Source organism: Jaculus jaculus, chromosome 7 (assembly GCF_020740685.1).
Source record: "Jaculus jaculus isolate mJacJac1 chromosome 7, mJacJac1.mat.Y.cur, whole genome shotgun sequence".
Classification (NCBI taxonomy): domain Eukaryota; kingdom Metazoa; phylum Chordata; class Mammalia; order Rodentia; family Dipodidae; genus Jaculus; species Jaculus jaculus.
In genome coordinates, this window is record NC_059108.1 from 80,207,376 (window position 1) to 80,221,478 (window position 14,103).

Consider the following 14,103-nt stretch of genomic DNA (forward strand, 5'->3'; position numbering starts at 1 on the left):
AAATATTTGCAGGTTATCCAACTGATAGAGGCCTTATCTCTAGAATTTACAAAGAACTCAAAAGTCTAAACAATAAGAAGACAAATACCCACTCACAAATGGGGCACAGAGTTAAACAGGCAATTCACAGAGGAAGAGATACAAATGGCAAACACACACCTAAGAATATGTTCATCATCCCTAATCATCAGAGAAATGCAAATTAAAACAACTATGAGATTCCACCTTACCCCAATAAGGATGGCCAACATCAAAAGGTCAAATGAAAATAAATGCTGGCGAGGATGTGGAGAAGCAGGGACACTCATTCACTGTTGGTGGGAATGCAGGATGGTACAACCACTTTGGAAAGCAATATGGAGACTCCTGAAAAAGCTGACTATAGAAATACCAACAGACCCAGTTATACCCTTACTGGGCATGTACCCTAAAACCTTCAAACCAAAAGCCAGAGAGATTTGCTCAACCATGTTTGTAGCAGCTCAATTCGTAATAGCTAAAACCTGGAATCAACCCAGATGTCCATCATTAGAAGAATGGATAACAAAGATGTGGTATATCTACACAATGGAATTCTGTACAGCAGTAAGAAAAAACAACATAAAGAAATTTGAGGAAAAATGGTTGAACCTGGAAGTGATCATTCTCAGCGAACTTACCCAATCACAGAAAAAAAATCGACACATAGTCTCACTCATCTGCAACGCCTAACCTGAATCTGCCCAAGATGCCTTACATACCCACCAAGCACCTCATGGACTAGACAATAAGGTGGATGGGAGGGCGGGGAGGGGTCAAAGGGTGGAAAACAGTAATCCGGACACAAACGGCAATGGTACCATAAAATTCTACTTCCTAAAAGACAGACCAAATGGCTGAACATTCACTAGACCCTTACAGGAAACACCTGAACCACAAGACACTGGAGAGGGTAGGATCAAGACTGACCTAAATCTCCTACATCTTCCCTCCCTCCCTCTCCCCCTCTCCCCTCTATCTCCTCTCTAACTCTTGTATATTAGTTATCTTTTTCCTCAATTTCTTAGTGGACACTGACCTGTAACCCCTACTTCCAGCTTGGGCCTACCATCCACAATGAGCTTTTGATCAGAGAAACCTACAAGGTTTCCCAAAACAATGACAGACTTCTGTCAGAGTAATTGATGACCCACCAAAGGCCAGTGATAAGACCCTATTGCTGAAGACTCCATACACAGCTGACGCGTAAAATGGAATGACATGGCTGGAAGCCAGGAGAGAGTCAGTCCCCAGACAGTCAGCGTGTCTAGTACCAGAAGGCGCTACATAGGCGACTAGGGGAAATGACCAAGATCTGTCCAAGCAACACATTGTTTAACCTAATTAGCAACAAATAACCTGTTGTGATGCCCACACAAGTGCAATAGTGGTACAGAGCCATGGTGAGGAATCAATTGCTCTTGATTTGGCTAACTGATCCACTCAGTGGTACTAGACCCTTAGCTGGAGCTGGGAAACAAGTCAGAACCATACCCAAACACAAGCCCACTCTACAATATCAAGCTACCATCAATCACGGGGTATAAGAGGGCCTACACCTATCAAACTGTCTATCAAAAAAGTGTTATCTCAATTTTCCGGGTGCTAACTTACTCTCCGTTGGAGAATCTGCTTCTCTTTTCCAGATAGATGCAGATCCTATGGAGAGAGCTGCCCCAACATACCTCAAAAGGGGCCCAACTGAAACTAAGACAACTGGCGAAATAAGCAAGGGTGATGTTTTCCTGTGAACCGGATACCAGCACAAAGGGGAAGGAGATCAATGCAGAGAAAAATCAACTACCAAATCCAAGAGCCAAAGCCTCAGAGGCCCCCAACACCTCAGCACTGAAGCAGACCAAAAATGAACCCAACATGGCTCAGGGAAATCTTGTGGAAGAGGGGGTGGAAAGAATGTCAGAGTTACATGTTGGGTCATGATTTGCAGAGACATTTATCACACTAATAACTGGGGACTAACTGCACAATGCACGACCCATTTTCATTAACAAGGAGGGTCTAATGGGAGGGGGTAGATCACAGATGAACCTAAATAATGGTACCAAACTGCCTGTATTCACTGAAATGAAAACTAATAAATTAAATTTAAAAAAAAAAAGAAGTTAATGAAGGGTAAAGAAGGGTAAAGAAGATAATGAAGATGTGGCACATTTATACCATGGAGTTCTACTCAGAGGTAAAGAAAAATGAAGTTATGAAATTTGCAGAAAAATGGATGGACCTGGAAACTATTATACTAAGTCAGGTAACCCAGGCCCAGAAAGCCAAGCGCCACATGTTCTCTCTCATATGTGGATCCTAGCTACAGATGATTGGGCTTCTGTATGAGAATGAAAATCCTTAGTAGCAGAGGCCAGTAAGGTAAAAAGGAGACATAAAGGGTAGAGAAAGGAAGGGAGGAGGATACTTAATAGGTTGATATTGTATATATGTAATTACAATGATTGTAATGGGGAGGTAATATGATGGAGAATGGAATTTCAAATGGGAAAATGTGGGGGTAGGGAGGGAGGGAATTACCATGGGATATATTTTATAATCATGGAATATGTTAATAAAAATTTTTAAAAAAAGAAGTTTACCAGGAGCAGCCATAAATACAGGTCAAGTATTTAGTATTTGCTTCATATGTGAATAGGAAATGAGGGCTGAGAAAATCTCTTTTGAAAGGCTGGGTTATCAGAAATTCAATTTGGTTAGCCCTGAGGAGGAATGAGTTGCTGCCAGAATGAAATGTCATTCAATAAAGTGTTCTGGTTCTAGGTAAGGGCTGATACAAGAATGAGTGCCAGGTTTATGTCCATGACTGTATAGTAGAATTTGTTCCTTTTTAAATGAATACCACATATTATTAAGTCACTGGGAGCGCAATAGCCCTTACCTTGGCACCAGTTTAGGGAACAAAGGAAGATGTTCTGACAGTATGGGTGAATTCTAATGTAGTCAATCATCTATGAGCAGTGCTTCAAAAAGCCCAAAGCTGAGAAAATTTGATCGGGGCTACTTTCCAGAAGAATTGTAGAAATGTATGCTTCCATGGAAAGGAAAACACATTTCACTACTACAAACTCCCAGCACTGGATGGCATGAATTGTTTTAAATTCTGTTTACCAGTCCAGTGAAGTAAAATTGATATTTGGTTGTTTGAATTGTATTCAAAAATGAGGTAGTAAAAGCTGAGTATCTTTATTTTTATTTTTGTTTGTTGTGAGGCAGGGTCTCACTGTAACCCAGGCTGACCTGGAACTCACTGGAATCCCAAGTGCTGGTATTAAAAGCGTGTACCACTACACCTGGGCCCGAGTATTTTTATTGTCCTCTTTTGTTTCTTTTTCAATCACTTATTTCTTCTTTTTGCCTTTTGAAAAAATGAAAATTTTTATTAGTTTTTCGTCTAGTGCTCCAAGTCTTGATTCTTCCAGCATCTCATTTATCCTTTGATGTTTTATGATAACTTTTACCACTCAGAATTTTAACTATTTTAGTTGTATGTATTCAACTTTTATCTTATGGCTTCTAAGATTCCTGAATTACTTTAAAAATCTCTTCTAATCTAAATCATTGTTACTCTAATTCCTCTCACTTGTTTTATTTTTTCTATATATGTTTTATATGCATACACATAATCAAATTGCTAACACAAACTTTTATTCTGGTACATGGTACAAGGTAGAAACTTAACTGTATTTTGCATATAAAGAGCCAGTGAAGTAATTTTGTGGTAAATTTTACTATCTAGTCAGACACAAATTCTTTGTTAATCCTTTTTGCCTGAAAATACACTAATAATTCTTGCATGTTATTTTTTGTGAACCCCCTTTATTCTCTAAATACATGTTTCCAAAAAATAAGGCCTTATCATCCCTCTTTAAAACTATTTCTTTGTGCTTTAATATTTCTGTCAGTTATATTATTTGTGGTAAGCACCCTTTCAAAATAGATTTTATTTTTTATTTTTATTTTTTTGCTGAAGCAGGGCATTGACTTTTGCATGTAAACTGATGATTCTTGGTTCCCAAGAGAGATTTTTATGGTTTTCTATTGCACATAGACAGAACTGGAAGAGGAAAGCAGGGGAGAGAGAAGTTATGTTAACAATATGGGCTCAGCTGATTAAGATACTGAAAGAGTATCAGAAACTAAATAAATTTCTCTTTTTCCATCATCAATTTTTTTGTAGTTTTTATTAAATAAAATTCAGTATTTCATTTAACTAAGATATGTTTAGCTACTGAAAGCCAATGTGATGCTTACATTAGTTAGGTTTAAATATGCCCAAGTGATGAATATTTTCTTTAGAAAAAGTGTAAGTCTGTCTTTGCTCAGGCTGCTTGATTTTATCTTTATTGACGATGACCTTTGTAAATTAATAAATTGCTTTGGCATGAATAGATTATATCCCAAATTACCTATGTTTAATTTGGAGTAAAAAAGAACAATTTAAGTAACTCAAATAACTGAGTAGTCTACTTGATGAACACCAGCCCTGGGCAATTTATATAATTAAACCTGGCTAATCTTATGAAGAAAATGTATGAATGACTTTACAGACCTCTCCACTGCTTATGGGAAATGCCATTGGTCTGTTGGCCAGGTAGCTGGATGATGATGGCTGTCAATATGTTAGTGTAAGAAACTGAAGAATTCATCAAACACACTAGAGAAGAACTAAGGAGTTGTATATCTCATATATATACATATATATATATATATGTATGTATATATACACACACACACACATATACATACATACATGGCTTTAAACCATATCATATGCATAATTTTGAACTATATATAGTATTTTATGATCTGTAGGGAGGTCTTTTCTATAGCAACTCAGAAATATTTAACTTTGTGTCGTGTGTGTGTGTGTGTGTGTGTGTGTGTGTGTGTTTGTGTGTATGAGGTGCTGGAGATTGAGCACTAAGTGCTCTGCCACTGAATTACACAGTCAGCCAAAAATATTTAACTTTTGCTTGAGGTGCAACTTGAGAATTTAATTCCTGTGAAGGCTAAAATCTCAACCATTAGAGAGAAGATGCCAAGAACTGTAAAAGACAGGAATATATGTGATTTAGTTTCTGCCATGGAGGAAAGATATACTTAATGGGGACATATGAGAGATATGGAACATTCAATAATACATCAGAACACAAATAGCAAAATGTGTGGTCGGATCGTTTGTGGAATGCATTGATGAATGAATGGATGAATGACCAAATGCTTACAAGTTCTATCCTGAAATGCCTGTATGCCATTTTTGCACTTAAAAGAAGGCTATTCGAATCTTTTAAAAATTGCTTTCATAATATTTTATTTTATCGCTGATCTTCATAGCTTTTAACGCCTAAAATGTCAATATATCAAATCCTAGAATACTATGATTTAACCATTTCCTTATTGGTGGACACAGATCATTTCCTACTTCCACTGTTAAAAGCAGTACATCAGTTAAGTTTTTGGCTCCCTTGCAATTCCTAGAAACCTAGCAAAATCTTTCAAATTGTGTGTGTGGCGCATGTGCTTTTTGTTTTGTTGAGGAAGGGTTTTACTTTATATTCTAGCTCGGGCTGATCTGGAACTCAGTGTGTAGTACCCAGGCTGGCCTCGAACTCAAAGTGATCCTGCAACCTATCCCCCCTTCCCTCCCCTCCCCTCCCCCAACCATGCCTGGCTCAAATTGTGTTTTTGACAGAAGCTAGGGAGCTGCTGCCACCGTAAATCAGGGCAAAGGCTCTAACAGTTGGGGGTGCTCTTTCCGCCCGCTGCTTAAAATCAGGTCCGATCCCAGCGTGCGTAAAGCTCCCCGCTAGCATCCCTGCTGGCCTTTCAGACATGTGGCATCGAAACGGCGGTCCTCGCTGAAGAAACACGACCTCGCTGCCCGGTAGTCACGCAGCACTATAGGCAACTGTCATGCTCGGCGTCTCCCTGTAGCTGACATGCCCGAGTGTTTTATTTGGGATGGGGTAACTGTCTGACCCCTACTCTTCAAGGGGCGGCTGGCTAGGCGTGCGGGGTGCGCACCCGGGGGCAGGGGCGGAGGGAGGCACGGGAAGCGCTGGTCCGACAGCCGGGAGGTTTAAGCCCAGCACGGCAGGGGCCGCCCGGCGTCCCCACCACGTTTCCCCTTCCACAAGGCGAGGGCACCTCGGCCAAGTCCGAGTAGAGTGCGCGCCCATTTCCGGAGCCGCGAAACGTAAAAAAGCATCCGCCCCGGAATCCTCGGGACCGAACTGGGCGAAAGGTGCGTTCCGGTTCCCTGAGCGGCGGCGAACCGGGTGGGCGGGGCCGGCCGCGACTTCCGGATTGCGAGCGGAAGCGGACGAATTTGAATCCTGAGAGCCGTTGGATGGAGACGCTCGGGGGGTGGGTGGGCGTGCGGCGCGGCAGCGCGAGACCCTGGAAGTGAGTCGGCGGCGCTGCAGCCCGTGTCGCGCGTGCGGCTGAGGAGCTAGGGGCCAGCACGCGGAGGCGGCCCCGCGGGTCGGGACTCAGAGCTAGGTGCCCGCGGCCGGACAGGTGAGGGCCGTCCCGCACCGCGCTTGCGCACGCCCCGCCGGCCCCGCGCGCCCGGCTCTCGGCGCGGCTGGTCCTCTCGCCCCGCTGTTTACACGACGACGCTGACTTCTCCGCGGTCGCGCAGCTAGCGGCTGGAGGGCTGCAGCTCACTGCGGTCGGACCCACTGCGAAAGCCCGCCACAGGTAAGAGTGCCCCGTTAGAGATGCTGCAAGGTGCGCGGGCTCTCCGCCGAGGTACTCTGCGGGGCTCCACTTCTCCCCGGAGGGGTCCCCGCACCCGGCCGGCTCTGCTGCCCAGGACCGCAGGGAAATGACAGTCTTTAATGCCTGGGTGGGGATTTAAACTGAAATCTGAGTATCCTGATCTTAGTGAACACCGGAATATTTGTTTCACGGTTGACGTTTCTCGGGTACCGCAAGAATTCGAGCCTCTTGCCAGGCTCTTAGTTTGCTAACAATGGGGTAAGGGTTTTATTTCACCGCTGACTTTTCACCCGCTGCGTTCATTGGCCCTCTGGGTCATTATGGTCATTTTGGAAGAACTAAATACTTCAGGAGTCGGGTTTTCTTCAAACATTTTCCTCCAGGCATGCTTCCTTTTTGGCTCATTTTTTTTTTTTTTATGATGAGCTAAACTCTAGCAAACCTCATAAAAACACATACCCTTTGAAATAGTTATAGTGTGAACAGCAAATGTAAATTTGGAGTACTTTAAATGTTTTTCAGTTTTTATTTGTCTTATTGAAAACTGTCAAGCGAATGTGTTTTTGTTATTTGAAGGTAAGGTCTCACTGTAGCCAAGGCTAACCTGGAATTCACTATGTAGTCTTGGGCTGTCCTCGAACTCATGGCGATCCTCCTACCTTTGCTTCCTTAGTGCTGGGATTAAAGGCGTGCACCACCACACCCGGCTAATGTTGTATTCTTTATAGGAAAAAGATACATATATTCTCTAAGGATGTAGTCCCAGGGATTTGTACCATATAAGTGTGTAACTATCTTTTTTTTTTTTTTTAAGTAGCACTTACAGTAGTACAAATGAAACCAATCCTTCATCCAGTTCTTGCTGCCCTTCCGCTGCCATCCCTAATAAATTTCTGTTCTGTGTTTGACAGGAAGAAAAGATTGAAATGGCACATGTACAAGATAATTGAAATGTTGACATTTCCTGTAAGATCATTTAAGAGCATCTTGTTTAGTTTCTCCATGTTTTAATAACTAGTTTTCATTGTATTACAGTTTCATTAGATTGTGGTTGAATATGTGATTTTAGTCTTTCAGAGTTTATTGAAACTTTTTCATGGTTTGGCCAAAAAAAAAATGTTCCATTTGTACTTGAGAATAATGTTTTGTATGCCACTGTTGTTAGAATGAATGTCCTATATATCTGAAACTATGTAGTCTTAGGGTGACCTCAAACTCACGGCAATCCTCTTACCTCTGCCTCCCAAGTGCTGAGGTTAAAGGTGTTAGTCCACCACGCCCATCTCCTTTTTTGTTGTTGTTGTTGTTTATTTCTATTTTTTGTAGTATTTGCTCTCTAGATGACTAGATTTTTTGAAAAAATCAGTTTTAGCTGGACATGGTAGTGCAGGTCTTTAATCCTAGCACTTAAGCAGAAGTATAAGGATCAATATGAGTTAAAGGCCATCCTGAGACTTCAGCTTTCCCAATAATCCATTTCCTCACCAACTATGACAATGCTGACATGATTAAAATGAGTATCTAGATTTTCTTTGTACAGTTAAGAACTGTGCCCATATTTTACTTTACAGAGTTATCATGATTTATCATACTAATATTTGTCATACCTGACAAATATTTTTGCATCTTCAGGTTGTCTTCCAGTACAATGTTGAAATGAAGTGGTTTTAAATGTTAGATACCCTTTTTTAGGTTTAAAATTGTTCCTTCTATTCTAACATACTTTATAGTTTTATCATGACTTATTGCTAATTGTCAAATTCTTTAGCATCCTTTGAGATAAGCTTAATAATTCACCCCTTTATTCTGTTAATATATTACCTTAATTCTTTTTTAAAACATTTTTTAGAACATGCAAGTTTTATTTCATACCTATTATTTATTTATTTGAGAGAGAGAAAGAGGCATGGGGGAGGGGGGAGAATGGGCGCACCAGGGCCTCTAGCCATTGCAAAACGAACTCCAGATGCAGGTACCACCTTGTGCATCTGGCTTACATGGGTCTGGGGGAATTGAACCAATGTCCTTTGGCTTTGCAGACAAGCGCCTTAACCACTAAGCAATCTCTTCAGCCCTATTACCTTAATTCTTCAGCTGTTAACTAACCATGTATTCCTGAGACACACTGTTTTTAAGCTATATTACCTTTTTATTGTAATTAAAAAGAAATGGAACCAGTGGTTCACTGGGCATTTTGTTTATTCCACATTCTTATAATTGGCTATTTTTCTATTTGAGAGATGATAAAATTGACATTAAGTTAGATCTCAAAAGAGAACTTATAGAAAATGTAGGAAAGTCTGAATTCCATATCTTAAAAGACACTGGTTCTCATTTGTTATGCTGCCCTACCTTTTTGCAGTACAGTTAAGTATCAAGATCATAATGATAGTTTATGTTCTTTTTCAAAGATTGTATGTTACTTCCTACCATGTTGTCATAATCATGTGAATCAGTATCCTGTAGCAACATTTTCTTTCCTGTACTCTTGTTCTCTCTCTGTGCATATACACACATGCACAAAATTTAACTGTTTTTTTCTACTAGGTTTCAGTCTCTACTGTTAAACATCTCTCTTCTTACTTGTCTCTATTGTTTTGGTGAACCAAAGTACCAATAAATCTACAAGACTTACCTAATCTCTAAATTTATAGGGCCCCCAGAAAGTATTAACTGTCTAGCTTGAGATCTGTTAGGGTTTTCTAGGGAAATGTGTGGGAGCTAGAATGAGTGTGTATATACAGAAAAGCAAAGGCAGAAACTAATTTACTTTAGGGTACTGTTTCGCATGATCTACAAAGTCCCATGATCTGTTGTCCACATGCTAAATGATCTAGGAAAGTTAATTGTGTGGTGTGGAAACCTATGTTTAGAGAAACATTTGATGTAAATTCTAATGCCAGCCTGAAGGTTTGACCCAGAACAAAGCAAGAAGTAGATCAGTGTCCCACCTCAGATGAGGCAGAGAATGAATTCAGCCTTCTACTGGTTGGGTCTGTTCAGGCCTTCTGCAGACTAGGTTCCTACCACATTGGAGAAGACCACCTGCTTCACTCAATTCTCAGTTTATATGCTAATCTTGTGCACGGAGCCTGTGCACCCATTGAGGTATGTCCTCAATCCTGTTGTACTTTATTTTTCATTCAGTTATTTTTAAACTTTAAAATTTTGAAACAAGCCTAAATTTGCAGGAAGATGTAAAAAGAACTATGTGCCCCTTCCCAGATTTTTTTAAAAAAAAGTATTTTGCCACATTTACCCTTTATAATTTTTTATGTACTTTATTTACTTATTTGAGAGAGATAGAAACAGAGTGTGTGCCAGGGCCTTCAGCTGCTGCAAATGAACTCCAAATGAATGTACCACCTTGTGCATCTGGCTTATGTGGGACCTGGAGAATCAAACCTGAGTCCTTTTGCTTTGCAGGCAAAGTCTTAAACACTAAGCCATCTCTCTCACCCCGCGTTTACTCTTTTATTTTGTGATATTATACTCCTGTGTATAATATTCCCTTTTCTAATCCAATTTAAGATAGGTTGTCCTTTTAATGCTTCTCTATGTATTTCCTAAGAACAGGGCTAATCTCTTAAATAACTGAAGTGTGAATTACATATTCAGAAACTTAGCCTAGATTACAGTGCTTTCATTTACTACATATTCAATTGTGTCACTCATTGTCCTTTTGAGCAGTTTTATTCCCTAGCACAGGGTACTATCCAGAATGCTTCCTGTACTTTTAGTGAATAAAAAGTTAATTTATCATGTCTGACTATATAGTATCAAATCAGAAAAATAAATCAGTGCTTTAGTATGTATCAAACATTCAAAATGTCTAGAATGTTTAAATAAAATGAATCGTAAAGAGAATTTAAAACATCTAATATTGTGCATTGCATTGAATAAAGTTGAACTTTTCTAAATAATTGTTGCAGTCAGGTTTGCATTGCTGGCAGAAAACATGTGACCAAGAGCGGCTTGTGAGAAAAAGGGTTTATTTTGGCTTATAGGCTCAAGGGGAAGCTCCATGGTGGCAGGGGAAAATGATGGCATGAGTAGAGGGTGAACATCACCTCCTTGTCAACATCAGGTAGACAACAGCTACAGCACAGTGTGCCAAACACTGGCAAGAGGAAGCTGGCCCCCCAACAATATACTGCCTACAGGAAGCTTTAATTTTCAAATTGCCATCAGCTGAGGACCTAGCATTCAGTGCACCTAAGTTTATGGGGGACATCTGAATCAAACCACCACACTAATGATCTAAGTCTGATCATTTCTTCAGTAAGTATTTAAATGCTAGATTTAAATAGTTTACTGCTCTTTCAAGTACCTGAGTCCAGTATGTTTTTTATATATTCCTTACTACCTTTTATTTCAGCTTTGCTACTAGCAATAGGATTTGAGCTTTAGAGAGTACTTAATGGACAAGACCTAATGTTTATATTTTCAAATGGTAGCTATTAGGTGGAATTTGACTTATTTTCTTGTATTAGTCATCTGTTATTGTGTAACAAATAAATCTTAAAACTTGGTAACTTAAAAAAAAATGCTTACCACAGGCCTGGAGAGATGGCTTAGTGGTTGAGGCACTTGCCTACAAAGCCAAAGGACTGAAGTTCAAGATCCATGTAAGCCAGATGCACAAGGTGGTGCATGTGTTTGGAGTTCATTTGCAGTGGCTAGAGGTCTTGGCACAGCCATTCTCTCTTTCTCTATGTGCTTTTCTTTCAAATCTCTCAAATAAAAATAAAATACTAAAACATTCATAGCCTCTGTGAGTCAAGAATTGGGTATCAACTTAGGGTGTCTGATGATGATGATATTCTCAGGCTTTGTCAGGTTACAGTCATATGAAGAGTTGATTATGGCTGTAGGATCTGCTTCTAAGGTGTCTCACTTGGGTAAGAATAAGCCTTCGTTCCTTTCCAAGAGAGCCTCTGCGTGAAGCATCTTGAACATTCTTGTTTTAACTAGCTTCCTCCAGACATGACAGAAAGGCTAAGGAGAAAGTCACAATACCTTTTGTGACACAGGCACACATTGTAATGTCTGCCATAGAAGTTTTGGTAGAACCATGTGCTAAAAGCACATTCATGGTTGAGGGCATAGGTCCTGCCTATTGAAAAGAGTCACATTGTATCACTGATCAATTGGAAGTAAGCAGTGGAAAAGACTTAAAATACCTCTTGACAGTGACTTCCTGTGATTTCCCAAGGAAGGGAATAGCTTGGTATTATTTCTAAGACTAAGCTATAATTACAATAATTGTTTGAGATAAATTTATCCTCAAATGATTTGGCCTCATGGCACAAGCCTTTAATTCTAGCTACTCCAAAGGCTGAAGAAGAGAATCCTAACTTCAAGGCTAGCCTGATCCGCAGAATGAATTCAAGGATAGTCTGAGCAACTTAGCAAGTTCTTGTCTCAAAAGGAAAACAGGCCAGTGGTAGATCATTTGCTTAGTGTGTATGATGCTGTAGGGAGGGAGAGAGAATGAGAATGAATAAGAATGAATCTCCTCAATCTGAACTTTGAAAAAAGTTTCTTTCAGAAGTGAGGAATTGAAAAGTCTACTATTAACTGGTCAAAAGTATGAATTAGGGCTAGAGAGTTGGCTCAGGGGCTACAGCTTGGTATGCAAGTATGAGCAGGTGAGTTCACATCCTCAGGACTCATGTAAAAGCCCAGAAACACTGTGGTGGATATCTGTGATCCCAGTGTGGCACCTACAGTAAGAAGGGAGACAGAAACTTGTGGACCACAGCAGTGACCTACAGTAAGTGGCCAGTTGATTGGAGATGAAGATTGACACCAAATGTGTAGAACATCCAACTGTTAGGTAACTGAGTTTTGTTACTTTTTCAATCTTAGAAAAATATCATAAGAAAATAGTATGAGTCTCCTGCATACTTTTTAAAAACGTATTTTACTTATTTACTTGAGAGAGGAGAAGGTAGACAGAGAGAAAAAATGGGTGTTCGGGCTGGAGAGATGGTTTAGCGGTTAAGGCATTTGCCTGCAAAGCCAAAGACCCTGGTTCGATTACCCAGGATCTACTTAAGCCAAAATGCACAAGGGGCACAGGCATCTGGAGTTCATTTGCAGTGGCTGGAAGCCCTGGCACACCCATTCTCTCTCTCCTCTCTGCCTCTCTCTCTCTCTCTCTCTCTCTCAAATAAACAAATAAAAATAAAAAAAGGTAACTGGTTGTGCTAGGGTTTCCAGCTACTGCAAACGAACTTCAGAAGCATGTTTCACCTTGTGCGTCTGGCTTTATGTGGGTCCTGGGGAACTGAACCTGGGTCCTTTGGCTTTTCAGGCAAGCACTTTAACTGCTAAGCCATCTCTCCAGACTTCCTGTATACTTCTTAATCTAGATTTAGTTGCTGTTTTCTGCAGTGCTTTATTCTTTGTCTTGCTGTAGTCCTGTCAGCTTAAAACTACTAGAGACAAATCTGTAGCTTGATATAATTAGGACTATTGACTCTGCAGTGAGATTACTAGAGCAGAGGAATCACGGAGCTGCTCACAAAAAAAATCAAATGACTGGTAAACTCTTCATCTTTTACTAGGTTCCGTTGCCATATATGGGATAATGGGAATTAATATACCTTGGAAAACAAAGTGCTTATTAGATATTGACATACATATTGTGTAAACCGAAGCTAAAAATGAATAGGAAACTTAAAGGTAACATAGTTATCTATTCTAGTCAGACCTTTATCACACTATTTACCAAGAGAGAGCCTATGTCTTTGCAGAGGAAAAGAAAGGAGGGAAATATGTAACCACAGAGATAAAGTTTACTAGAATCATTATCTAGTCATATGTCTAGAATGCATCTCAAATTTTACAAATGTTAATTTGAACTGTATTGAATGATACAGTGATTTAGCCCTCAGGAAACTTGTCAGAGTCCAATCATTTTGTTATATTACAATAAGTAATAGTAATCAATACCTAGCTACAATTCACCAAAATAAGGATAAGGAATTATAAGCAAGGAGGCATGAGATCTCAAGTGTCAATTAGTATTGGGAAGTCCTGACTGAAAACATGTATCAATTAAAATGTTGAGGTAGGGGCTGGCGAAATGGCTTAATGGTTAAAGCATATGCCTATGAAGCTGAAGGAGCCAGCTTCGATTCCCCAGTACCCACAGAAGCCAGATACACAGGTGGCACATGCATCTGGAGTTTATTTACAGGGGCTAGAGGCTCTGGTGTGCCTGTTCTGTCTCTCTCTCCATCTGCCTCTCTCTCAAAAAAATAAATAAAATATTTACAAAATATTTAGGTGAAATATTTGTCATATTATGTAATTTTAATGTAAGAAATT

The 14,103-nt window shown here is 40.0% G+C and overlaps 1 protein-coding gene across 1 annotated transcript in view; it reads left to right on the forward strand.

Moving 5' to 3' along the window:
* The first annotated feature begins 6,616 nt into the window (after positions 1–6,616).
* The window catches only part of G2e3 (G2/M-phase specific E3 ubiquitin protein ligase), a 46,561-nt gene continuing 39,074 nt past the window's right edge, over positions 6,617–14,103 (forward strand). The window contains exon 1 of the mRNA XM_045154504.1: positions 6,617–6,744. The gene's annotated coding sequence lies outside the window, so the exon portion shown is untranslated. The remainder of the gene's footprint in view (positions 6,745–14,103) is intronic.